General features: G+C 52.4%; 1 long non-coding RNA gene across 3 annotated transcripts in view; it reads left to right on the top strand.

The window, feature by feature from the left end:
* Positions 1–2,399: 2,399 nt before the first annotated feature.
* Positions 2,400–26,484, top strand: part of LOC133084520 (uncharacterized) — a 34,122-nt gene continuing 10,037 nt past the window's right edge. For 2 of the 3 annotated variants that reach the window (XR_009699452.1, XR_009699450.1), the window contains exons 1-5: positions 2,400–2,486; positions 5,002–5,107; positions 5,328–11,658; positions 11,752–11,901; positions 20,909–20,981. This is a non-coding gene — a long non-coding RNA (uncharacterized LOC133084520). Of the gene's footprint in view, positions 2,487–5,001; positions 5,108–5,327; positions 11,659–11,751; positions 11,902–20,908; positions 20,982–21,309; positions 26,089–26,484 lie in introns of those variants that run through there. The other variant, XR_009699451.1, reaches the window with a different exon arrangement.

A 26,484-nucleotide genomic window follows, 5' to 3' on the forward strand; every position in this document is an offset into this window, starting at 1 on the left:
AAGCAGGACTGGAGGGCTCCTTGGGGACCATCTTGTCCAACTCTTTCCTTTTTCCAGATGAGGAAATAGGGGCCCAGAGTGAAGGGCCTGGACAGCAGCCTCCCAGTTAGGAGGGAGGAGAGCTGGGATTCAAACCCGCGGTGCTTTTGTCAGAGACATAGAATTTCCAGGGTCTTTTACCTTGGCCTGTCGGTGAGACCTTGAAAAAGAGGAGTGGGATTTACCGTTATACTCTGAGCAGCGGGCTGAGAAGTCAGGGAGCCCAGAAAAAAAAAAGCAGAGAGGCGGCCTTTGCGCTGGGAGGCCCACCTCTCCTCCCGGGGGCCAGGCCTTGAGGACAGAGATGCGCATTGGCCATCTGGAGTTTCTCCTTCCAGGGCCTCTCAGAGGCACCCCAAACAGCCGGGGGCTCCTCCCAGAGCATCACTCATGTCCTTTTGGGGCTGCAGGGATGACGCCAGGAGGCACTGTCTCTAGGACAGCCTCCAGGGACCCCGCGTGCGTGACTACCGAGCCTCTCTGGTGGCCGCCTAGGCTTCCACGCAGGCCTCCCACGCGCGGAGGGCGAGCTGGCGCCCCCATGACAATGCGCACCCCTCGCCTCTGCCCCCGAGAGGCTAGCAACCGGGCCTGCGGGTGTCTGATTGGCCGCGCCGGCTTGACGACAGGGGCTCCTGGCCGCTGATTGGTCCCCGCTGGCTCCGGCTGTTTCCTAGCTATTAATACCGTGGCTAATAAACGCTCTCCTGTTGACTAGGATGCTCGGAGCCATGATTTTTTGAAGCTTTCTTGACATCCGCGGTTGGTGCGGGCCTTTCTGTTTCGCAAGTCCTGCTGCTGCGGCTCTGGTCTCTGGGGCGCCGTGCATGCTCCGCAGGCTGTAAATGGGGTTCTCTCCCCCCTTTACGTTATCTGACACTTTAAGGTAGCTCCCCGCCATGGCCTCCAAAGGCCACTTTATCTTCATCTCCCCAATAGCCCGCCTGCTCATCTACAAATGAGCCCTCCCACCAAGGCTCGGTGTCTCGTGCAACCTGGTGGCCCATTTTCACCTCCCTGTCGCTAGCCGTGCGCTTACAAATAGACCTGTCCCTTCTTTTCAGCCCTGGAATCTCCCGACCGGGCTATAGTTACCAACAGGATCGCTGGGCATGGGGGGCTCACTCTGAAGCCGCTGCTTTGAAAGCCCCTGAGAAGTGCGGTGGAACTGTTCTAACTTGATACCCCCGCGGGGCCCCTCCGCCTTTCCCCTTTGGGACTCATCACTCATCCTCACCCCTCTTCTGTCACTAGGCGCTTCATCCTTGCCCTCCCGGCTGCCACCCACCTGTCGCCCTAAGATAGATCCTTAGTCCCTTTCAACAGCATTTTGACCTTTGCGAGAGGACATTTGATTGACGGTTCTGCCCGCTTTGCCACTCAGTGCCCGGCAGAGCTGCCGAAGGCGCCACCTGTTAAGGATTAAATCTCATGTGCCAAGTCCTGGAGCACGAGGCCGTGCAGCTATGCTCTGCCGCCACATGTGTCGCTGCCTGTTTCCCCGGGGGCGGTGTGTGTGGGGGGCTTTTCAAAGTGTATGTGTGCGGACATCATCTCACATTTGGGGGGCACCCTGTGCATCTCCTTGTGGGACACAGTCTCCCTCCAAAAGTACTTTCCCTATAGGGACACGGCTGGTGTCTAGATTATTACAACCCTGGTTAGGGGGTACCCCCTTGTTAACGTGGAGGAAGCGGACCCCCTGGCAGAGGAGGGGGCATTGCAGGGTTCAGGGCACGCAGGTTGTAAGCGGCAGAGCTGGGGACTCAAAAGCCAGTTTTTCTGACTCGGAGATGCAATATCGAGTCTCCCAGTCGGAAATGGACGGGTGGGCTAAGAGGGGGGTGACAGACGCTGACTTACATTTGGGTACCGCTTATCTTGCCCGGGGCATTTTATTTCCCAGGACAGGAGGCAGAAAGCATCATTTTCTTTTCCTAAGCCGCATCCTCTGATGGAGGTTCCGAAATAGCCAGGTGTGTGATCTGCTGCCCCCGGTGCCCCAGCTTTACCCTCGGCCCGCCTGAGGATAACCACCCCTTGTCCAGTTCTCCCAGCAAATTGTGCACAGAAATCTGCCCGCCTGGCGCGCGGGGCTCATGTAGGAAAAAGCACCAGCGAGCTCAGGGTGTTGGTCATGGCGGCGAGGGGCACTGCGGCAGAATTTTTTCCTCCCTTCTTTGCTGCAATCTGGGTGCGGCTAGAGCAATTTGTCATAGAATCTGGGGGGCTCATTTTTCCGGCCAATCACTTTTGGAGAAATGAGCGCATTGCAGCAGAATGCGCTGACGTCAGAGACCACCCCTTCTGCGCCTCGATATAAACCCCACCCAGCCAGCCCCTAGCGCAGACGGCGGAGAGCTGGGATGGAGCGCGCCGTGGCCCGCTGGCCTTGGCCGCAGCTCCTCGGGAGAGCCGGGGCGCCCGCGCGAGAACCTCCCTACCTGGTGAGTGGTTGGCCATCCTTTGCCCGAAAGGATGTGCAAAAGGAAGACGACACCCCCTTCTGGGCTGGGCTCCGTCCTCCTGGACATGCCGCAAGATAGATGCCGGGACCTTCTCCTGAAGGCGGCCACTTCGCCTTGTCCCCGAGCATCGGCAATGAAATTCTGTCAGGAAGGAAAATCTCGAGGCACATTTTCCTGGGGGGGGGGGGGGGCGGGGGCGGAGAATCACAGGGCCACTTTCCAGTGCGGTCCTTGAGGGAAGGCTGGGTGGTAGGAGCTTCAGTGAGGATGAGTGGGAGGAATCTGATCAAAGCCCTGTCAGAGGCCAGTGTGCCGCAGTCCCTGGGGTCCAAAACCCAGATTTTCTGTGTTTGAAGCCACCTTTAGAATCACGAGTGGTGGGAGGTATGGCAGCGGATGTATTCTGCATGCCGTAGAATTAGGGGGGAGAGCAACCGAAAACACGAGTCTCCTGGGCATATCTTCCCGCTAGTTTTTGGCCAGGTTCTTGGTGGCCGTAGGCGTGAGGAGTAGAGGTACTTATCCGCTAGGGATTCTGAACCCAAGTACACAGGTTAGTGCAAAGCCTACTCCAGTCAAAATATAAACAGTAAAATTGCTACCTGGTATCATCTGTTTTATTTAAATAGTGGAGACGTGGCGCCCAAGTGCAAACCTACCAGAAGCCCCCCTAGGATGAGTTCGGTAGAGAAGGGCGGCTGGGGGGAGGGTCAAGTAATTGGGGGCGAAGGCAGAATAGAAGCAGGGGGTGGGCTGGGGTGGAGATAAGGCTGTGTCCTTGGGTCTGGGAGAGGTTAATTAAGAGGGAAGAGAGAAATACAGAATATGGGGCGTGTTGGGGGGGTCTGGGCACTGGGAGCTGAGAATTGGGGGTCGGGGGTCTTTTCAGTGTTGCGTGATGGTCGCTGGAAGATTCTGACATGTTGTGTGCTTTTGACTTTTGATAAAGTCGCCTTTTGCCATTTCCTTTGTCCCTGTCAAGCCCCCCCCCCCCCACGTCGCCCCCTCCCCACTCTGAGCCGGCGGGCTTGGGGAGGGGGAGCGTGAGAGGGTTGCTACGTGGCAGGTTTCTGGAAGGTTTTCTTGCTGGCCGCCAGAGGGCGCTGGTGGCACTGCGGAATTTTGGGGGGCGGGGTGGGAAGGGGAGGTGGCCTTTGTTCTCCTGCTGGAGGGGGTCGGGCGTGGGATTTACTGGAGAATTCTGAATTCATTTACCTAAGGGGGAAATGTTTTAAGACCCCCGGGTTCACTGGGGAGCGGTTGCAGGATTCGCGCTGGGCAGAGATGCCGTGATCGGCACTGGTTGCATGACCTAGGGTGTCGTGGAAGAGCGTGGACACAGACTAGTTTATTTTCGGTCGGTTTTGGTTTTGAGGGTCTTAGGAAGATGTGGCTGATTTGAGTAGGATGTAGAGGCTCTAAAATGGTTCATTAGGCGCCATCGTGCGGGGGTCTTGAAATTCTTACTGTGACGTAGAAGGGAGGCGAGATTTGGGGTGGGGGGCTCGATGGTGGTCTGGATAATTTTAGGCGGTTTTGGTCGCCTTTATATTATTTTCTAGTGGTACCATATTTTGTAGCATGAGTCCAGAGATCATAAGTGAGTGAAAATACTGTATTGAGAACTGGACCTTTATAATTTTAATTAATTTATATTTAATTGCATTTTCTGGAGGTTGGAGCCAAGATTTCTGTGTTTTTACCTATTAAAAGTGGAATCTTGTTCTGGAAAGACCCTTATGGCGACTGTCTCCTTGAAATCCTCATATCTCTCTGGTGCAAGATGACAGTAGGGGGGCGCAGAAGGACCCCAGGACATGTATGGGGGCGTTGCTGCCTGATGTCCACAGGTGGATTCTGGCTGGTGATGGCAGGCGTGACGTTTAGGGGACACAGCGGCCCTGCGCGATGAGCTGGGGTGGCCCCTGTCCCCCTTCCTAGCCTGAGACCTGTTGGGCCCCCCCATCTTATGCCATATGTGCCCCTGGCAGCTGCGGGCCAGGCGCGGGTGGCGGCGCAGAAGTTGTCTCCCGCGCGCACGCCGCAGGTGTCTGTGCCCTTGGGCTCTGGGTGCTGGCCGCGCGCCCCCTAGCGGTCTGTGTCTGAAAATGGTTCTCGGCCCGCTAAACCGGGCTTCAGGTTGCGCATGCGCACACAGCGAACACTTGTGCCCTGTCAATCAAATCTTCCTTACCCCCTCCCATTTCTCTCCCTCCTCCCCTTTGCTCTTCTCTCCCTCCTCCCCCTCCCTTTTCTCCTCTTCCCCCACCTCCCCTCCCATTTTCGTCCTTCCTCCTTTCCCGTCCCCTTCCTCTCTCCCATTCCCTCCTCCCTCCTCTCCCCTTCCACCTCTCCCTCTTCCCCCCTCCTTCCTCCTCTTTCTCACTACCCCCTGCCTCTCCCTCTGACTGCCGCCTCCCTCCCTCTGCTGTTCCTGTGCTGGCCATTAGAGGTCATCAAGATGGTTTCTAATCCCACCCCCTCCCTGCCGTAGGGTCTCTCTTCAAGGATGACATCATCCGTTTGCCTCCCTGTCTTCAAGGACCACCTCTGGATGCCAAGTTGATGCCAAGGTTCTTGCTGCTCACCTCCACCTCATGGTACTTCGACCCCTCCTTGTGGCAATTTACACACAACATGGTGGGCAGAATCCCTCACCCCTGCCACCCTCCTTGCACCACCCCCAGACCCATTAGCAGTTAAAATTAGCAATTTAAAATTTTAACTAATTAGTTTTAGTTGTAATTAATTCATTTAAAGTTTAATTAATACTGAGACTTGGGCTTGTCAGTGGGTCCTCTAACCTTTGATCTATTGCAGAGCATGCTAGGAGCATGGATTCCTGGATGCCACCAGCATACAAAGCAGCCACTGGCAGTGACCCCCAGGACCAGGACGACGAAGGATGAAGAGGACCAGAACTGACCAGCTGTCCCTCTTGGCTAACGGCTTAAACCAATGCCCTAGTGAGGGGGCATTGGTCATTAACGCCGGACCTTTGCTATGCTTCTGCCTTGATGCTATGACTGCTTTTCTATGTGTCTCTGCTTGTGTTAACATGTCAGCGACCTGGAGGGTTTCCAACCCCAGGGAGGTGTCAGTCTTTCTCAGTCCACCCTGTTGTTACCCCCGTGATGTTCTGAATGGAAGAGTCCCTTTGGGAACTTCTCAGGAGGGGGACCTGGGCCAAGGGCTTGACCAGCATCTCACTGGCAATTCCAAGGCCCAGGGTGGGCTTCTGGAATGAGCATGTGCCCCACGCCATGCTACTGAACTGCCAAGGGCATCCCCACCACCTTTGAGATCACCCTGTCCTTTCTGGGGAACGGGGTTGAGAAGAGCAACCTCCCAGGGTGTTGTGAGTATTGAATGAGTCCAAGCAGCCTCGGGTAGGGCCAGGCATAGAGGAGGCAGTCAACAAATGTTTGTTGAAACAGTTTGGTTGGCCAGTCCATCCCTACCCCTCTCACCTGTCTTACACCTCTTATTTATTCTCCCACAGCGCTCCGGACAGCCCTAGTCCACGGGGCTCTCCCTGCACCAGGTAGGGGCTGCACCCAGATGGGTGCTGGGCTGACTTGAGTAAGGACATGCATGGTGCATGTGGTCATTTCCAGAGCACTTTCGATGTTCTGTGCCTATGTTATTTCTATGTCCGATGTCCATGTGAGTGAGGCCACCTCGTTTACAGGTGAGAATGAATTTGGCATCGATTTGAGTAATTCTAAAAGATGGAGAGCAAGAAGACATATTTGAACAGAGTGCCCCTGCCTAGGGGACGGGACTGATTCACACTTACAGTGAGGTCACTGAGGCTGGAGGAGCGTAAGCATTTTGTCACGTTGCTGGCAAGAGAAGGGGTCAGAGTTGGACCCTGGGTGCCATTTGTGGCTGCCCCTTACCCCCTGCCCCAGAGTTATACTAAGAGCCCTTTGATTTCCAATCAAATGTTTGACAATGGGGCAGCCTGTTTGAAATCCCAGCTGCCCAGGGTGGTCTTGGGGGTCTTGGGTGGCCCCAATGCTGGTACCATGTGCTGGCCTCACCTCTCAATAACGGTGTGACCTTAAATATGTTGCTTAACTTCTCCAAGTCTCAGTTCTTTTCATGGCCTAAATGGGGATTAGGGGAAAAAAAAAAAAAAAAAAAAAAAAGCAACACAATAAAACACCCGCATTTATCTACCCCACAGGGCGCTTTTGAAGGCCAAATGATGTAACCACTATGAAAGTGCTTTGTAAATTGCTGTGGAAATTGCGAGATACTTAACACCAGGAAGCTGTCCCTGATTATCGCATGCCCAGCCCTGTCCCCCCTCAGTTAATAACAGCTAGCACCCACTAGGTGCTGTGTTTGCGCTCAATAAATAAATTCCAGAAGAAATAAAAACAGAATTAATTCAACAAACATTTTCTGGACCGCCTACAATATGCCCCGCACACCAGGCCTGGTATGTGATACAAAGATGATGAAAACAGTCTCTTGGAAGCTAATTGGGGTCCTCGTTTGACCAGCACTTTCTTTCGTCCCCTTTTAAGCCAACCAGTTTTGTCCGGACGAGACAAAAACAACTTGGGCTGCTTTAGAGAAACCCGGCTTGGTGTAGACAATAGCTCCCGGGCTTCTGAAAGGGGCTGATTGGATTATGTGGCAAATGAAGGTGGAAGGATGACTTGGAAGGTGACAAATGAAGTGGGCGGAGATCTGCTGTGAGTTAATCCAGGCTATTAGGAGGGACCTTTTGTCTTCCAGAGGCTGGCAGGAGCTTTTACCACTGGGTTTTACATCCTTAATGTAAGGACGCATAGTTTATGGTCAGTGAAAACCCAGGCCCCAGCGAGATTTGAGTGGGCTGTAAAATTGAGCGTCCTGCTACCAGTGAGTAATTACAGGGAGCATTTATGTCTCCCTTTGCAGTTGGCAAAGGCCTTTTTGCAACCATCAATTCATTTGAACCTCACAACTCCCTGTCCTGACCCGGGGCTGGCCTGAGCCTCCTAGGGGAAGAGGCCGTCAAGCGGCCTTCAGATTAGGGCATCTGAGGCATCTGACATAGTAAAGGGAGAGGCGTCCCCTGCCCTGGCCCCTCCTGTCTCAGACCTGGCCTTCCCGGCCAGCAGCGATTCCCTCCGAATTCCTAACTTTGCTCTGTCGGCAGCTCTGAGCCTCCGGGCCCCTCCTGCCCTGCTTTCTAGCCACTCTCTCTTTCCTTTCGCAGCCAAGCTTCTCGAAAGGCCTGTCTACACTCGCTGTCTTCCTTCCTCACCTCCAATTTCCTCTCCAACCCACTGCTTCCTGACCTCTTCTACTCCGCTGATCGGCTGTCACTAAGGTAATGACTTTTCTGGAGGTTAACCCTGGACACGTTTCCGGCTCATGGGCACATGACACACAGACACGTATCCAGTGTTTCTCTCACATTTTCCAGCTCCAGTCACTTCTATTGACAGACACGCCCCTGTAGACTTCACAGAGTCACCTGCTCCTGGCCTTCCTCCTTCTTAGTTTCTCCTAGGAACTGGAGTATCCAGACCCCTCACCTTCTAGAACCTGCCTCTTAGCATCTCACCCTGGGTTGGAGTCTAAACCACCTAGAGCTGAGGCCTTGGGGTAGGTCAGTTTTTCCAAGCCACCTTTTTCTCAGTTGCAGAATAAGGTGTCTTTACCTGGCAGGTCAGGTGGGCCGTCTTGCAGGTAAGATTTTAAGTCCCACTATTTGAGGGACTTGAAATAAGTTCAATAAAGTGTTCACGAGAAAATACAATTGGGGTCATCATCAGATTTTCTTGTAGGTTAAGTTCCCACAGGGAGGACCAAAGAGAGAAGAAAGAAGTAGGGGGAGGGGGCAGTGGGAGAGAAAGAAGCAAAGAATAGAAAAAGGCACCAAAGACAAAAAAGTAGGAAAGGGAGACTCAGAAAATATGAAAACCCACCAAAAAAAAAAAAAAAAAAAAAAAAAACCACATCCAGAGAAAGAGGTTTCTTCTTGGGTTAGGCAAAAAGAAAGTAAACAGGAAAAAGGTTTAAAATTGATTATCCCAGTGACAAATCCCAGGAAGCTTTCAAATCAAATTGCCCCATTTTGGGTTTTTAACTCCTTCTATCAGGTTTAACCTCTTTACCTCCTGCATCCTGGTTAAACGCTCCTCAGCCCCCTCGGCTGGTGATTAAATCCCGAAGCTACACGGAGTCTTTCAATGAATGAATGGCCAACAGAAAGAGCCCTCCCCCTCCCCCCAGCTGTGTTTTTCAGTTTTATTCCACTTTCCGCCCTTTTCCGTTAATGAACACAGGGCTAATCTTGGGCCTTGTCAAGGAAGAGGCCGCAGACGTTAATGAGGTAGCTGCTGGATTCCAATATTCGCCTCATAAGGAGCCTTCTTTGTCTGGGAAGGAAAAACACACTGATTATCATAATAAGTGCCGCAGGGCCGCGGCCGCAGGGCACGGGCTACGTGGGTCTGAAGCCACACTTCTAATTTTGGTGCTGGAGCCCAGGATTCATTTTGCTTCCCATTTAAGTCTCTGCCTCTGTCCCAGCTCGCAATCCATTGAGCGGGGTGGAAAGTTGCAGGCAGCTTTGGGCCACAGATAGGGCTGCTTTGCAGAAAGTTCCTTTGTTCGACCCTACACGCAGACCAGCAATGGGCCAGGGCGTTTCAGGCCTCTGGGATCCGTTTTCCAAAAGCAGAGAGATGGGGGTGCATGTTTCCAACTCTGCCTCACACCAGACTTGTTTTTAGGACTCACTGGTGTTGAGTCTTTAAGATCCCCAAATGGTAGAAAAGTCAAGGCTTAGGCGTAGACCCCGTAGAATGATCGCAGGGTCAGTGCCCGTGGAATGCGCCTTCCAGGTCAGGAAATGGATGGGTATTGGTACCCCAGTCCCCCCACCAAGGGAAGGGCACGGTTGGGGCTCACATTTGGCCCCCACATAGGATGAGAGGGGTGAGAGGGCCAGCTATTTGTCAGGACCACTCATCCAGCACCAGAACCTGTAGTCACTCCTTTTACCCCCTAAATGTGCCGCTCCCATATGTCCTGCAGGCCCCGCCCCCAAATTCTCCCTTTCTGTCCTGATTCTTGGACTCCCAGGAGCCCATGAATGTCTTTATTTTTAATTGTTATTACCTTTTTTTTGGCCGCACCCTGCGGCATGTGACATCTTAGTTCCCCGACCAGGGATCGAACCCGTACCCCCTGCATTGGAAGTGCGGAGTCTTAACCACTGGACCACCAGGGAAGTCCCCCAGTAATGTTTTTAGAGCAAGTGTGCCTGAGTTGGAAACTTCCCAGCTGCCTATGCACACGGGACCCCTGTGCCCCACTCTTCCAGCCCAGAGGTCCTGTCAGGCTTCCTGAGTGGGCCCCGTGACTCCCAGGGCCCACTGGTCTCAGCAGCCACCATTAAGTCAATCCCAGAGGCTCAGGAGATCCCCTCGACACCAATTCTTGTGATTTTCTTTTTTTTCTGCTTTTATTGCCCCCTTCTTTTCTCCATCTACCTTTTCTTCTCAACTCCATCACCATTTCCTCATCTGGGCCTCTGGGGGTGTCCTAGGCGAGCCACTCCTCCTTTGGGTGTCCCAGCACCAGCCTGGCACAAAGTGGGGTTCAGTAAGAGTATGTGGGATGTATGTTTGGACAGGTGAGTCAATGAAGGAACTTGACTGCCATACTTGAGCTGCTAGGCGGGAGTTGTTGAGGATGCAAAAAGTTTTAGGTCAAAAGGGTGGAGGGTGGATGTCCTTTTACCCAGAGGAGTGGGCGTTGCCCCACCCCCAGCCCCATTTGAGTGGGGGCCTCACCAGTCTCACCCCTTCGTTCACTCATGCGTCCATCCCGTCATCCAACAGTTGATCCTTACTGAACAAGCCCACGGCCCGGCCCCGGGCTGGGCACCTGCCACCCTAGCGCATCCCTTGATGGCCTCTGCGTCCCCGGGGGGTGGCGGGCCAGGGGGTTGCTTCTGCCCAGGGTGGCCTCGTGGCTCCCGGGCGCGGGAGCAGCGGACTCCCGCTCTGCAGGCAAGGCAGGCGGGGTGGGGTGCGAGGGGCGGGCCTGGTTTGGCCGCTTGGCCCCCTTTTAATTCACACCCCGGGGGGCGGGCGCTGGCCGCGAACCTGCCCTTCTCCAGGGCTCGGCCGCAGGTCCCAGTCAGCCCCTCCGGCCCTCTTGGCCTCCCACCCCATCCCGTAGCTGAGTGCTCATGGCTGATCTGGACCCCCACACCTGAAGTTCAGGACTGAGGTGGTGGCACAGGGGCAGCTGTGGTGTATGTCCCCTTGGGCTCTGGCCACACAGGTCTCCCTCTTGAGTTGGGGTCCGTGAGCTGGACCCCTCCTTCCATGATGCCTTCCTCCCCCTGGGGCTAAATCCAGCTCCTTTGCCCCCCACTTGTGGGCTGGGCCATGTCCAATGTCGAGGGCCCCTGGCCGGGAACCTCCAGGGAGCACTGCAGGCTCCGCCTCTGCCTGGCTGCCCACCTGCTCTGCTCTCCCTGGCGGCTCCTCCCCTGGCTCCCCCCCCACCCCTTGCTAGGTTGACTGCCCACCTGGGGCTCTGCTTGCCCGACCTGACCCATTTCCCCTTCTCTGTGCCCCAGTCACTGGGCTTGGGACCCTCTGGGTCTCACCCATCCAGCCCTCTGCCTAACGGGTTGGTTTTCCTCGCTGAGCCCACACCTGTGGTTACCTGGCCCTGCCTGCTGCCCCGCCCACCTCCCACCTGCTTGCCTTTTGCCTGCCTCTCCCCCAGAGCAAGGAGGCCCTCCCCCTCGGGGTCTCCCAAGTTTCCAGTTGGTCTCCAGTGCTCATGGCACAAGCCCCGCTGGCAAACCACCTCCCCTACCATCCTCAGAGGCCTCCTCCCATGGGCCTGGCCTCCCAGGCTCTGAGTGCCCATGGGCTGCAGCCAGACCTTTGTCCTGCTCCCTTCCCCCCACCCCAATCCCCCCAGACCCCTTGTCATCATGTCCTACCGGGCCTGCCTGTACGGCCGTCCTGTACCCGCGAGTCCCAGGCTCTGCCTTGCCCGCGGCCTCATGGCCGGTCTGGGGGCTGCCACCTGGCCTGTCGCTTTGCTTCTTGCACCTTTTCCTGTCATTGCCATCCCTACGAGCCACCTCCCTCCACCGAAAACCAGGCTGCAGGTGAGACTGGGCTCCGTGTGTTTTCTGGGGGTGTGTGTGGCTTTTCTGGGGGCTCGCCTTGCCGGTCGTTCTAACTTTCTGCCCCTCCCCAAGGTCAGCCTGTCCTCGACACCCTGGCGGCGACAGTCGGCTGAAGAACTGGATGGAAGAGGCAGAAGAGTTGCCCTGGACCAGCGCTCCTTCAGGACGGTCACCTGGCATCTCATGCCCACCTGGTGCCTCGCGACTCCCTCCTGGTTTGGGGTGAGTTTCTTGCTTTTTTGGGTCACTACGATTTCATTAGGTTCAGCTCGCATCTCTCGGTTCAAGGATGTACACATTTAACCTGGGAGGGGTCACTTCCAAGGGCAAGTCCTCTTCTACACCAAACATGGGGCTGGGGTTCTGGAAGCTGCCTAGAGCTGAGACCCTTGTGGGCCAGCACGGTAAGTGGGGAGCATCCCCTTCAGGTCTGGGCCCCTGAGAACCAGCTCGGGCCGGGCACATAGTAGGTCCTCACAAAGCTTTACTGAGCATGTTAATGAAACGAATAATGGTGCATTTGCCCTCCTAATCCAGGCTAGTGGGCTGCTTTGGAGATGTGGAAACAGGAATGCTTGTTTGCTCTGTAGCTGGAAAAACATTTCTCCCCACAAGCCATGGTAACGTCAGTCGCTGTGAGAAAGCTGGTTTCTCACACATGAGGCCTTGATAATGTCTTTTAATCAAATAGTGGTTTTTTGAGTGAGTTCTTCTCTTGGTCTCTTCTCCTCACCCCTGAAATTGCAATGAGATGGGAATGTTTTGTTTGTTTAAATAAAATCAGTAATGGTAGAGCAGAAGAAAGCAGGGGATTACAGCCCCACGATTCACTCAGGGACTCCTTATTTGTTTGTCTGGGGTTCACTTATTCAAGATGTGTTAATGGAGCCCCGGGAGGCCCAGGGTTGGGACTCTTCTCTGGGCGCCCAAGACCAGCTTTGCCTTAAGGACTAGAGGGTCTAATCGGGTGCCCCGGGAGGTCCCATGTGGTGACGTGGCTTGTGTGGCAGCTAAGCAAGGCGGACAGGGAGAGAGGGGGCTCCGCCGAGGGCACCTTGCTTTCTGGGGTCCGGGCGACTGAGCCCATGGCAGGGCTCACGGAGGGGCCTGGGGGTGTTTTCAGAGCCAGCAGCCCCAGTGGAGTGTGGCTGGCTCTGTGCCCCGCATCTGAGACATTCGGGGTAGCTACTGGGGCGCTTAGACGGCCGGGGTGGTCCAGGGGGGAGATGGAAAAGGCCTGGATGATGGGGGGCGAAGTTGACTCAACTCCCCAGGTGTTTATGGAGGCTCCAGCGGGCCCAGCACTGTCCTGGTCCCGATGCCAACACCCCCGCAAAACCACCCTGATGCTCATACACGGCGTCTGTCTCTGTGACAGGGAAGGTGATGAACGGGGCTCACGTCAGAGCCAGGGGCCCTGCCTCGGGGTGCGCCCGCCTGTGTGTGACCTGCTGCCCAGTGGGCAGAGCGGCTGGACCCCCTGCACTCCCTGAGGGTCTCCGGTTTCCAGCGCAGCTTCCATAAGGCTCTTTCATCAACCAGATTTTGGAGACAGCTCTTCTGTAGCCCTGCCCTTCTCCCCTGAATTGGAAATGGGGTAGGGATGGTATTTTTTAATAACACCCAGCAGTGCAGGTAAAGAGGGGTAGAGATAGCCAAACCCGGGGGCTGATGCCTTTGCTTGTTTTCACTCCCCGGAGAGCCCATCAGGCTGCAGAGAGGTGGAGAGGGTGTGCCCAGGTCTAACTCCAGGAAAAGGGGCACCGGGCAGACTCTGCCCCGTGACATTTACTCCGCAGCTGGCATTTGCCATCTGCAAACACAGTGACGTGGAAGAGAGGCCCGGGAGGGGAGCTTTACAAAGGGCAGGACGAGGGCTCTGGGGTGTCATATCCAGAGCTTACCAGAAAGATCCGTGTAGCTCATTGGACGGAGCCAAATGCCCACGGCTCCTGGACTCTCCCTCAGGGATGTCTCGGGACCCCCTCAAGGTGGGCTGGGCCGAGGGGCAGAGTCAAGGTGGAGGCAGGTCCCCAGCCAGTCCCAGACTTTGCCAGCCCCCCGCCCCTCATCGCCCTCAGCATTTGGGGTGGCCTGTGTTTGGGGTGTGTTGTATTTTAGAGACACTTGTGAATGCTTAGTCTCAGGTAAACACATATTCTGGGTTTTGTGTGTTATTACGCAGAAAACAGAGAAAAATAGGTCAAGTTCTCCATTAAAGAAGTTGAAACGTAACATCATCCATCAGCTTCGCAGCCGATCAGCCCAAGAATTGCAGAAAGGCCGTTATCAAGTGTTGAAAGAAATGATCATTTTCAGGAAAATTCCTTTTTGATGGGTTGGCCCATCCCTGAGCAGTAAGGGGTGGAATGATACCCTGGCCGGTCAGACAGGCAGAGGACCCTGTCCTCTTGGCACGAGGGGTTCTCTGGCCATTTGTCTTTGTGTTGAGCTGGTCCCCGGGGCCACCTCTAGCTGAATGCTTCCGCGTGGGCACAGGTATCAGGGAAGAGATTGGTGGTCTTGCCCGAAAGCTGGCCCTCGGGTCCCACCTGCTTCCCCCCAGGTGGATGAGAAAGGGGGCCGAGAGTGTAGCTCAGCCTCTGCGCTCCCGGAAAGGAAGAAAATGCCCCTCTCTCACCCTCCAATTGCCCACCTGCAGGTTGCTTGTGGGGCTGATTGCAGCTTTCAGGGCCCCTGACCTAGAGCCTCCTGACTTGTGATTCAAACCCCAAATGTACTTCCAAGCACATTTCTCCAAATAATGTCAAAAACTGGCAAGACTTAAGGGCAACAGGATGCATGTGTTTCTTATTCATTCATTTACATGAAGGAACTTAAATGTGGGTTTTTTTTATGAGCAGTCTGACTTCCAGAAAGAAAAAAAAAAAAAATCACCCGTCTTTAATGAGCTTGCTAATGAATTTTTCCTTGAAAAGAGGAAGGCGGCTTTACACAGAAGGGGGTGTGGAGGGAGACAAATTAAGGCCCCAAAGGGTTAAAGGGCAGGTGGACAATGTCCAATCCGGCATTGTCAGCTGAATCAGGAAGGCTCTGGGGCACTGGGAGCATTTTCTTTTAAGAAGACTGACATTTAACAAGTTGCAAATGAGTCCCAAGAACTGGTTCCCTTTTCCTTCTGCGTCTTTGAGCCCTGTCCCCTGTCCTCAAGGAGCTAAGGGAGTTGAGTCCAGCCTGATCTCCCATCCCTGGTTTGAGCAGATGGAAAATTCTGGAAAAGAGTTGTATCTTTCCAAATGAGGCCATCTCAAGCGTGGGGTCCCCATTTTGAAAGGGAGAGGCCAGTATGGGTAGGGAAGGAGGGGAGGCTTTTTGCTCTGGTGCCCAGTTCCAGTGGGCAGTCCCAAGTCCCAGCTGCCTGAGTGTGTCTTCAAGAAGCCAGGCCCTTTTGGGGGGGAGGGGTCTGAAGGAAGGGGTGTTGCAGAGGTAGCCTCTCCTCCCGGGTATGGAGTGAGTCAGTGTTTCGGAGCCAGGAGAGGAGGGGACGAGGGTGCCCTTGGGAATCCACTGGGAGGAGGCCGGCCTCCGACGGTATAGCCTCCCAGGCATCCCCACACCCTGCAACGCCAGTGGGAGAGGTCCCGAGTTCATTTGGATCCAGCAGAGGTGGAGGGTCCCCTTCTCTGTGCCCAGGTGAGCACAGAGAAGTGCCCGAGAGGCCTATCTTTGGGATTCCCACACAGCCTGGAATTCCTAGTGCTTTCCAGATTTTAGACACTTGGTCCCTTATCCCAGTCTTCATTGCAGCCACGCTTCGGGGAACTAACTGAGAGCTTTGGCGGTCCAGAGCAGAGCAGGTGCCGGGTAGCCGAGGCCGGGGTAGGCCCTGACTTGGGGGAAGGGTGTGTGAGAGAGGAATTAATTATGGGGGAGGAGGGTGGTGGAGGGTGTAGTCATGACTCTCTTAATTGCTCTCCAATTTCTTTGGGCTTCAGAAAAAAATCCAGATGGAGAGTTCTTAAGTCCTCCTTCCTGGGAGTCGGGGGGCCGGGGTAGCGGGGGAGGAAGGCTGCCCACCACCTTTTGCCTGACGTCTCTTTGCGGAGTGAATAGGGGTCTTTGGCAGGGGCTTAAGGAGGAGACTTAGCCTGGGAGCTCCCAGGGCGGTGCAGATGGAAACAAAGGCCCAGCAGAAAGGAATGTGGGGAGCCCCCCATGGAGAACAGCCACCTGGGGATAATTGGGAGGCTGAGTGCAGATGAGTTTTCCCAGGTTCTGTGAATACATTCTCTCAATAGAAGGTGCCTTTTCTTCCCATGAAAAGAAGGAAACCTCAATTACCTTCCCCTGAAACAGAGTGTGTGTGTTCCCTCTTGGTGGGGGGAGCCGGGGCGCTGCTGAGGGCCCCTCGCCCTTGTGTGTGCGCCCTTGTGTGTGTGTCGGGAGCTCCGAGGCGCGCAGGCGAGAGGTGACACGATGCACGTCTAACCAGCCACCCCGTCGGCGCGACCCTGGACATGCCTGTGCTCCCCCGTTCTAGGGCTTTCTTTTTGCGAGTTTCTCAGGAGGAGGCATCGGGGTAGCTGTGCCTGTAAACAAGAAGCTGATGAAACCAGACCTGATGCCCAAGAGACAGCCAAGGAGACGGAACTCTAGGGTGGAAAGTTGGGGCAGGAGGCCAGTCAGGGGGCCAGAGACTGACTGCACGTCTGTGCTGGCCATCCAGGACCACGGCTGTGCTGGTCATCCAGGACCACGGCTGTGCTGGCCATCCAGGACCACGGCTGTGCTGGTCATCCAGGACCACGGCTGTGCTGGTCATCCGGGACCACGGCTGTGCTGGTCATCCGGGACCACGGCTGTGCTGGTCCTTCTGCCTTCCCAGCCCTTTCTCGGTGCTGTCCTGTGGGTGGGGATAGAGGCATTCCTACCGGGTTGAGAAATTGGGGGTTTTGGGGCTCGGAGATCACGGGGCTGGTGTTTGCAGTTAGAAGGGGTAAGGGAGGGGGAGTCGGCAGGGCCCACGGGATCGGGGGCAGCCCTGAGCAAGGGGACCCTCTGAGGTGGAGGGAAAACAGTTTGCACCACCACTGCCCCAAATTGCCCCGAGGGCTCAGGCCCCTCTGGAGGAACCAGGGGCAAAGTCCCTGCCATGAGGGGAAGGAGTCCCGGGTCTCAGTCTTGGCCAGTATCTTTGTTACTGCTGGCTGCTGGGTCTCAGTTTCCCCATCTGTAAAATGAGGCAGTAGCCTGTCAGTTCTCTGTATTCTATGAGGCAGAAGAAGCATGGGATGTCAGCGCTAGAAAGGCAAGGGCCCTTTCCCCAGAGGAGGGGAGGGAGGGCCCTCAGGTGTCCAGATTGGGCCCCCACTGGCCTCCTGGCTGAGAGCAGGGCACATCCCTGCTACTCAGGCCTTGTCAGTCAGAGGAGAGAGTTCAAATCGGGTGCTTCGGGCACCTGAGAGTCAGGCAGCGGCCCTGAATTGGCCCTCTGGGACCTGGTTCCAGCCTATGTTCAGCTCACACTGTGGGTGTGACCTTGACCCCTGTCTCCAGCCCTCTGGGCCTCAGTTTTCCCATCTATGAAATGGGACAGTGCAGGCTTGAGGTCATCTGAGGGTCTTTGGGGCTCTGGATTCCTTCCAGTTGCTCAGTGGTCATCTGTGGGTGGCTTGTTTGCTAGGTCTTTAGAATCAGAGGGCTGGAGATCACTGGTCCTTTGCCTTCCAACCCCCCTCTACTTTATTGTTATTTTTTAAAATTTTTAATTGTTTTTTGGCCGTGCTGAGCGTCATGTGGGATCGTAGTTCCCTGACCAGGGATTGAACCCTGGCCCCCTGCAGTGGAAGGCAGAGTCTTAACCACTGGACCGCCCGGGAAGTCCCACAACCCCCCTCTACTTTAGAGACGAGGAAACCAGAGACCCGAGAGGGCCGGGGTGGCAGGCTGTGGATGTGAAGCCCACCGCCCATGGCCAGGTAGTGGGGGAGCAGTCATCAGCCAGTCCCCATGGTCAGCTTCTTGTGAACACAGATCTAATAGGACTCACACTCCAAAGCAGCTCCAAGGGGCTGCCTGCGTGCTGCGGTGCAGGGATTGCATTTATGGAACATTCTTCCACACAGGTGGGCTGCCGGCCAGGCCTGGAACACCTTTCTGGGCTGTGTAATGAGCCTGGCCCCGTGGCTGCAGTCCCGGGAGGGCGGGCCTGGCCGCACCATCCCGTGTGGCTCGCCCTGGACCTTCTGGTGCTCCGGCTCGCTCAGCTGAGAACTTCCTGAAAAAGCCATCAGGGAGGCAAGTTCTGGAAAAGTGATCAGTCGCCGGGCCTGCCCCGGCTGCCCATCTCAGACTCCGTTTCGCAAACGTCTCTAGCTGTCTCTTTGTGCTTCAGAGTGCGGTCATAAAGAGCTCACAAAACCCTCGGTCAGGCCTGCACCCGGTGATTACCACGGTGGGCTGCAGCCTTTGTTTTGTGACCTTGGTTGCTACAATACCTGCAAGCCGAAATGAGGGATCGAAAAATTGCCAGCTTCAATTAGACCGGCAGACTGCCTTTCCCAAGGCTTCCTCTGCCACTCTATCCATTAACGGTAAACATACGCCAAATAGGCCTTAATTCTCTCTAATTGCCCACTCCTGAAGCAAAGAGTGAAATTCCAGGAAGAGGCATATGTAAACATCCTCCATAGCCCGGCCAACTGAAATTAGAGGGCTGATGGGGGCCAGCAAGAGAGAGGGGGACATGATTTCAAAAGCTATCCCAATTACCTCTCCCATTTTCATAAATGAGCCCATAATGTCCAGGGCCCTGGCCTTCACAAAGGTACAGGAAATTAGCTCTGCAAAGAGCTTGCATTTGTCGGGGAAAGTTGTAAGAGTGTACTCTTCACTCAACAGGTAGGGAGCGTGAGATCCGAGGCGAGGCGCCTGGCTGTTTGTATAAACTGCAGGCTCTATTTCTGGGAATCACCGTTTTATTAAAAATCATCCTTTTCCATCTTTCCCTGCTCTCAACCTCCACAGATGATTTGTACCAAAGACATGCTAGATCAATGAGGCCCCATTTGCCCTCAGAAAAGAGGAACTTTAAAAATTTTGAGAGGCAGAGCTAGAATTGTCTAATCCTCTCAAGCCCCAGAGGGTGTTTTCGGTGTAAGAGCAGTGCTTCCTGCGTGGATTATGAGCGCAGCACACGCATTCATGAGGTCTTCGATCAGTCGCTTGCGACAATTGTGCCTCTGGACCCTCTAAGGAGGCCTTGTGTTTTCCTTTGATTCCAGACACTGACTCATCTCTGCAGTGTCTCCATCTGTTACGATTTCAGCCTGGCACCGCGGTGCTAATACATCATGGCAAACCCAGGGCTGGGACACGCAGCTCGGAAACCAAGGCACGACTTTGCTGGGGCTGCGTCTTCAAGGAGCAGCCTGGGGTCTGCACGAAAGTTAATTACGGACAATCAGGAACTCTAAGGGTTCCTGGGGCCCCTGGGCAGAAGCAGGAAAAAACCCAGATGCTCTGAGCTGCTTTTGGTTTCCCTGGTCCTATTAAAAGACACCAAAGAGAACCAAACCGAAATGACTCACCAAAGCCCTTTCCCGCGTTTCTTTGTCCCACGGGAAGAGGCAGTGGCTGTGGTCTTGCTGCATGTTCGGGGACTAGAGTCCGATTGTCATCTTAGGACCGTGGTGATGATCAGATGGCCACCCCGGGCGCTCACAGGCTCCTGGGGAGGGCTGGAAACTCTCCCGGGGGCGTCCAGCACAACACGGGCACCCAGAGAGCCCTTAGAAAACCAGTCTACCCTCGGGTACCCATGGGCTGATGACTGCTTGATTAACACTGATTTTTTAAAAAGACTTTCTGTTTCTTGGTTATAAAAGCAACCAATTAGGGGAAAACAGTGTTTGGGAAGCTCAAGGCCAGGGAAGGAATTCTTACAGGGATTGGAAGCAAGAGGTGAGCCCTCTGTGCCAAGCCAGGTCTTGGGCGCCCCAGTGAGTGAACCACTGGGAATAGGGGGGCAATGGCAGCCGGGGGGGCGGTACCCAAATGGCTTAAGTCAGGGCAAGAGGGTCTCTTCTTTCCTCGGGGTTCCTTGGAGGACCATGGGGCACTCCTTTTCCATTCTTCTTTTTCTCTAGGTTTTATTATCATTCTCGCCCAGTCTTTGGCTTCCCCCCTCACCTTACAGAGCTGTTCAGACCTCAGCCATCACAGACCATCTGTCAGCCACACCTGCCCACCTTCACTAGAGCCTACTGAATGTATGTTCAAAATCAAGTCCCTCAAAATATTTAAAAAAAATGAACAGCCTCTTTTTTTTTTCCTTCTTCTGAGCAGTTTTAGATTTACAGAAAAAGTGAGTGGCAAGTACAGAGACGTCCCATACCCCGCCTCCCCCCCCCCATTTCCCCTGATGTTAACATCTGGCATTAATGTGGCACATTTGTTACCACTGAGGAGCCGACCTTGATAACATAGTTATTCACTGAAGTTCATGGTTTATATCGTTCGGGGTCATTCTTTGTGTCCTACAGTCTGTGGGTTTTGACAGGTATATAATGACATGTGTCTATCATTATTCAACGCTTTTTAAAAAAACTTTAAGGCAAATACTTGAAGTCAAAGACTTGATGTAACTGGTCAGGGCTTTTGTATGGTGCTGATGAAAATTTGTATGTAATTGTTAAAGTGAAGATGTCTGTCCAGGCAGCATCATCCTTCATCTTCCGTCCCATGGTTTTAGGACACACTGCCCATTCAAGACTCCACAACCCTGGTGTGGTCCACAGCCCACTTCCCTGGTCTCATCCAGGGCCAGGCGCCCAGCTGACCGCACTCCCATCATGCCTGAACACATGCTAACGCTGGCTTGGCTGTGCCCCGCAGTGCCCTTCCCTCATGGTGGAATGCCCTGCCAGGAAGCCTTCTAGCCAGCCTTTGGGTGTGTCCAGCTCAGCTCTCACTCATGAAATGGCCCTGAGCCTTTGGGTTCCATAAAAGGGCACTTAGCATCATGGGTGGCACCAACCAACCCAAGGCCTCTTGGGTTGAGAGCCGTGTCCACACCGCCACACCCGCCCCATTGGCTTCAAATACCCCCGGAAGTTGTGGTGGGGAGTTTGGCGGGTGAGAGAGCGAGCCAGTGCAATGAAAAGCGAAATGCTTGGTTTTACCAATTCCACGCTTGCTAGAAGCTGGGGCGTCCCTGCTTCCGTCGGGCGAGATTCTATTTCAGTGACCCAGTGCTTTCTCCTTCCAGCTGAAGCCGTCTCGAATCCTCCGTGGGACATGACCGTGGACACGCCACCCCATTACCCTCCAGCTCCAAAATCGTAAGTTGCTGGGCCGTGGGGAGCACCTCTGTGGTTGGTCACCAAGGGGGGCCGGCTGCCACCCAGAGCAGCCTCATGGGAGGGACTGGTGAGCACTGGTCCGTGGTCCGCTCACGGGGAGAGGGGTGCCCAGTGAGCCCAGTTGAGCGTGGACCTGGGGGGCTTGTGTTCGGAGGCAGGACCCCCCAGCCTCCTCGTGTCGTCTCTGTGGCAAAAGAATTCTATAGGCGGCTTCAAGTGCCGGACCCCCAAAGAATTTTTCCTCTTTCTCTCCTCTAAATGAATGGCCCTTTCATTGCTGAGTCTCCCTTTGGCTCTTGTGCCGCAGGGCAGACTAGGATGGAAGTGGCCTAGCTGGGGGGCCCTTCAAAGGGCCAAGGAGAAAACGCGGGCCAAGAGACCAGCCTCTCAATCGGGCTTCGAGCTCCAATGACCTTCACTTACCTTCCCCCCCTTGAAATGTCTGGAAAACGGAATGGACAGATTTTCTGTCTTCAAAGTTTCCGGCTAAACCTCTTCAAGTTCTTTATTGTTTGGGACTGAGACACTCAGCAATGGTAATGGGTAGTTCCTTTTGTATTTGCCTTGAAAGGCCAAAATATTTTTATATGGCTACAGACAAAGCCGTCTGTTTTAAGATGAACTCTATGTCCGTCGTTTCCCACCGGGGAGATCGTGTATACCGTGTGTGTCTCTGTGCACTCTCGGGTCTTGAAACAGGTTTCTCATGGGGATGGCCATTCACAGGGGTCCACGGGGAAGCACCTGCCCCGCCAAGGGGGCCTGGGGACTCTGACCCTCGTCTGTGTAGGATGTGAGCCCCGGGGGGTGGGGGGTGTTTTGGCTGCACTAACATGTACTCTGCCTGTGCCTGCATCTGCCATGCATATGTGTCAAGGACTGTGGGTTGTGCGCACCTTGGTGGTTAACTTGATGGGAAGAAGCTGGAAGGTCAAAGATATTGTGAATGTTCTATTGTTCTGGTTGGGAGGTCATTTTGCTGGGCTCTGTTACCTGGTCCAAGTAAGTGAATGGATGAATAAATGAATGAAGGCATGAAAGAGTGAAGAAACTAATAAATAGGTAAGGAAGTGTACCCTGAAGGAGATCCAGTTTGATGCACAGGAGATCAATAGATAAGTCAATAAAGCATTGAATCAATATATAAATAGCGCCACACAGGAACCAATGTCAGGTCATCGTGGACTAAGGAACACGTGCAATTCAAGTATATAGCACCTAAAGTTTGTCCATAAAAGAATAAAACCTAGATGAAAGAATGAATAAGAAGTCGAGATGCATAAACCAGTGGTGAGGGTGAGATTATGCGGCCCATCAAAGTGAAAAGATACAAGAGAAAGGGCACAAATGATTGAAAGGAAGAAGAAAAATGGAAAGACGCAAAATAATAAATAAGAAGGAAGATAACTTTTAAAAGTAGGGGGTGAGAAAATATATAAGGAGGACTATGTCAGGTTATTATAAGCCAAGCATTAGGATTAGTCCAAATACATGCTCCAGCCATAGAAAAAAAGATAAACAACAGAGGAAGAGTTTAAAAGATAGTTAAAACCGAAAAAGGACCCAGGGGGCCAGAGATGAGAGTTAACTTTAACCAAATTTTTCACACTCTGGGCACACATAAATAAATAAACACTGAAATGAAAGAAAGCCAAAAAAAAAAAAAAAGAAAAAAGAAAAAAGGAAAGGATGGGATGAATGAATGAGCGGTGGACATCCGTGGACCCAGATGGGAGCATGGCAGGAGGGGTTTTGAGTCATACAGTCCTGGGACCTGAGGTCTGTTCCACGAAAGGATTAAAAGAGAGAGAGAATAAAATAAAACATCTAAATAAGAATCAAGAAATATGGAAGAAAAAGTAACAAGTGTTCAGTCCAGGAATACATTAGTGGGTGAATAAATAAACATATAAAAGAAGGCAATGCTAGGAGTCGAGTAATAGACTGTCATGAATCAAGGGTTATGGTTAGTCCAATTCTAAAAGCCACAGTACTATCAAAAAATAATAAGTATCTCCATAAACAAGTGAATGAGTATCTAAAGAAACAAAGACATGATGGCGTGAGGCGGGGAGGGGCCATGGCCACAGGCACTCCTGAGGGGCCTGTTGGAAGGTTGTAATTAATCCCCCCCCACTGTCTGGGCACCAAAGATCCAGGAGAATGAAAGAAGACAGATGAGAAAAAGTGAGAAAGGAGGAGATTTGGAAAGCTGCAACAAAAGAGAGAAAGAAAGAGTTAAGAGGTGATAAATGGGTATATTCTTGGAAGAGGGTTAGGCTAGGAGTGATAATAAGGGGCCAGCCCAAACAGTAGATCACAATGGGTCAAAATCTGGGCACCCATTCCATTAGTAGAGGAGTATATACCTAATAAGAAGAAAAAAACAGCAGGAAGGAAGAATGGTATGAATGAATGAAGGAAGGAAGGAAGGAATGAGACATGGAGCTGCAGGGCCCCAGGATGCCGTTTGCAGGTAACATTAGGATTTATCAGTTAGTGGCACCTGAGCTCCGAAGAATGAAAGAATGCAAGACAGAAAGAGTGAGAGAGTGAAAGAGAGAAACAGTGAAAATGGGAGAGGAATGACAAATCAGAGATCAAATTAGAAATGAAAAAGGAAAAAAGGAGAAAGGTAATATAGTAACAGACAGATAGATAAATACATATATAGGAGAGAGCAGTTCTAGGAATAAGAATGAGAGGGGGGCCTGAACCAAGCACAGTGATGAATTCACATCTGGGCTTCTGAGATGGGCTGCCGCCCACCCAACCAGGAGGCAGTTCAAAGATGAAATACATAAGGGAGGACCTCAGTGAGGCCAGGGAGGGGAGGGCCCACTGCTTGTAGATTATCATGTATCCAATTAGGTGCCCCTGCCAGCTAGAAGTGTAAAAACAATCATCAAAAAGAAAGAAAACCTGAATGGATGCATGAATGCATGAATGAAAGAGTGAATGAGAAAAAAGATTTGCAGTGACCAAGGAGGCCGGTCTTGCAGGGGGTGTTAGGATTCATCCAGTCCCTGGTGCCTAATCTCCAAGAGAAGGAAAGGCACTAAAAAAAAAAAAGGCTGAAAGACTGGTAGAAAAAAACAATTGAGATTGGAGAAAAAAATAAAACAATTTAAAAAAGGAGTAAAGAAGGTAATAAGTCATACAGTGAAGTCTGTGAGAAGGGACTGGTTTAGCACAGAGCATCCACATTAATTCAAATCTCTGGCCCCGAAGTTGATAAATAATGAAAACAATCACATAAATAAATGCCTGAAGGAATAAATTCACACATTCCCTGAGAATGTGAGAAAAAGTTTGAAAAATTGTAGGAGGGACTGGGAGAAAGAAAGATGTAGGAAAAGAAAAGAAAATAGACCTATGGAAGAAGAGGCACTTCCTGGATAAGTACTTACATATAATAAACAAATATTATTCATTAAATACAATCACTAGTAAGAGCTGAGGTTCATCGTAAAGAAAGAATAAGTAGAGGGATGGTTGTGTGAACAAATGAATGAGAAAGATGATTTTGATTAATTCACGTCTGCACCCGAGGCTCACGAGAATAAAAGAATGCAAAAAAGAGAGCGGTGAAGGAGGGGTGTAGACAATTATGACAGGATGGATATTAGCAATAAAAACATATTGAAGGAATAAATCAATACGTACATAAATCTACGAGAGAGAGGGCCATGTTAGAACAAAAAAACGAGAAGGCACCGCGAGCCAGGAATTATGACTGATTCAAAACTGGGCTCTTGAGATAGTTAAATAAATCCTCAACCAAATCACCAGTATGAGGAATTAACAAACAAAAGCGGGCCCCACATGGACCGGTGCTGAGAAGGCTCCGGGAACCACAGATTATGGTTAATCCAATTCTGTGCACCTGAGGTCCATAAATAAAAGAATAAATATTGAAATAAAAGAGTGACAGAAAGAATGAATGGACCCATGAACAACTGAATTAGAAATGGAAATGCCTGGAACGGCCAGGAGCGTGTCGCCCATGGGATTGTCACTCATCTCACTCCGGACACCTGAGGTTCCTAAGAGTGAAAAGATGCAAGAAAAAAAAAAAGCCATCAGGGAGTCAAAGAAAGAGATGAGGGAAGGCAAAGTGAAACTAAGTGAAAGAGAAAGGCGGGGTTGGGGAGGGACTAATAAAAAGCTAATGAAGACGTGGGTGTGTCTGAGAGAAGGATGTGTTAGGATTAGGGATGAGGTCATCAATCCTAATGATGGATGAGATCATCCAATCCCCTTTTCTAGGACAAGGGAGGATGGAGAGATTAAAAAAAAAAAAGAAGTGAAAAAAGGAGAAAGGAAGGATGATAAACCCACAACCAAGCTGATAAATGGTTAGTTAAGAGAGGTTGTCTTAACAGGGATTATAATTAGTTTACATACGTACTCCTTAAATAGATAAATACATCACACCTTTCCAAGAGTAAATGAAAAATAGAGGAAATACCCGACCCAAACACAAGGCTGCACCTTCCAGCCTTTTATCATCTTTATGTAATAAAATATATGCAATTGAGGTCCATAAATAAAAGAATAAATAGTAAAGTGTAAAAGGCGACTAAAGGCAGGGAAGAAAGATAGCAAAGGCAAATAAACACATGGGCCAATGATGGTTATTTTGCACATGGAGTTTTGACTAATACAATTACTTCCCTGGAGACTGATAAGTAAAAGAATACCCAAAATAAGAAAGAAAGGAAGGGCAAATGCATGAGTGCATAAATGAATGAATGAGTGAATGAATGAGAGGTGGTGCTGCCTGGACCAGGGACAGTAGGATGTCGCACGCGGGAGCCTGATTCATCATCCTTCTGTGCACCTGAGTTTGTAAGAATGAAGGAACGGAAGGAAGAGTGAGAGAAAGGGAGAAATACGAAAGAAAGGAATAAGGAATAAAAATACTGTATAAACGAATAAATAGGAGAAGGGAGAGGTTCACGAACGAGGGGCTATGATTAATTGAAAGTCATGCTATTGAAGTCGGTAAATAAAGGCGTCAAATCTAAATGAATGAACGAATGAGTGACTGGAAGAAATGGATGAATGGAAGGAAGTGAGGGAGCGAGGGAGAGAGGAAGGAAGGAGGGAGGGAAGGAGGGAAAGAAGGAAAAAGGAAGGAAGAGATAGTAGGCAGAGAGGGAGGGAGGACTCTTCCAGTTTGGGGTCCCTGGGTTCCCGCCAGCTGAAGGGAGTGGGTACCAGGGAGGGGTGGCTCTTGGCATGTTGTGTGCTTGTTACCTGCACTTTCTTGGCGGGGAGGAGGTGGCCCAGGAGGACCCTTGCCTTGGAGCGCCACTGTCACACCCTGGCTGTGGGGGCCATTTCACTTCATTGCTCTCATTCTCAGTTTCCCCATCTGTAAACTCGGAATGGCATCCGCTGCCCGCTTGGATGGATCGTGGGGCAAATGCTGTCCTGCGTGTTGGCAGTGCCCCGTCGAGAGCCCTGGAGAGGCGGA

Source organism: Eubalaena glacialis, chromosome 2, assembly GCF_028564815.1.
Source record: "Eubalaena glacialis isolate mEubGla1 chromosome 2, mEubGla1.1.hap2.+ XY, whole genome shotgun sequence".
Classification (NCBI taxonomy): domain Eukaryota; kingdom Metazoa; phylum Chordata; class Mammalia; order Artiodactyla; family Balaenidae; genus Eubalaena; species Eubalaena glacialis.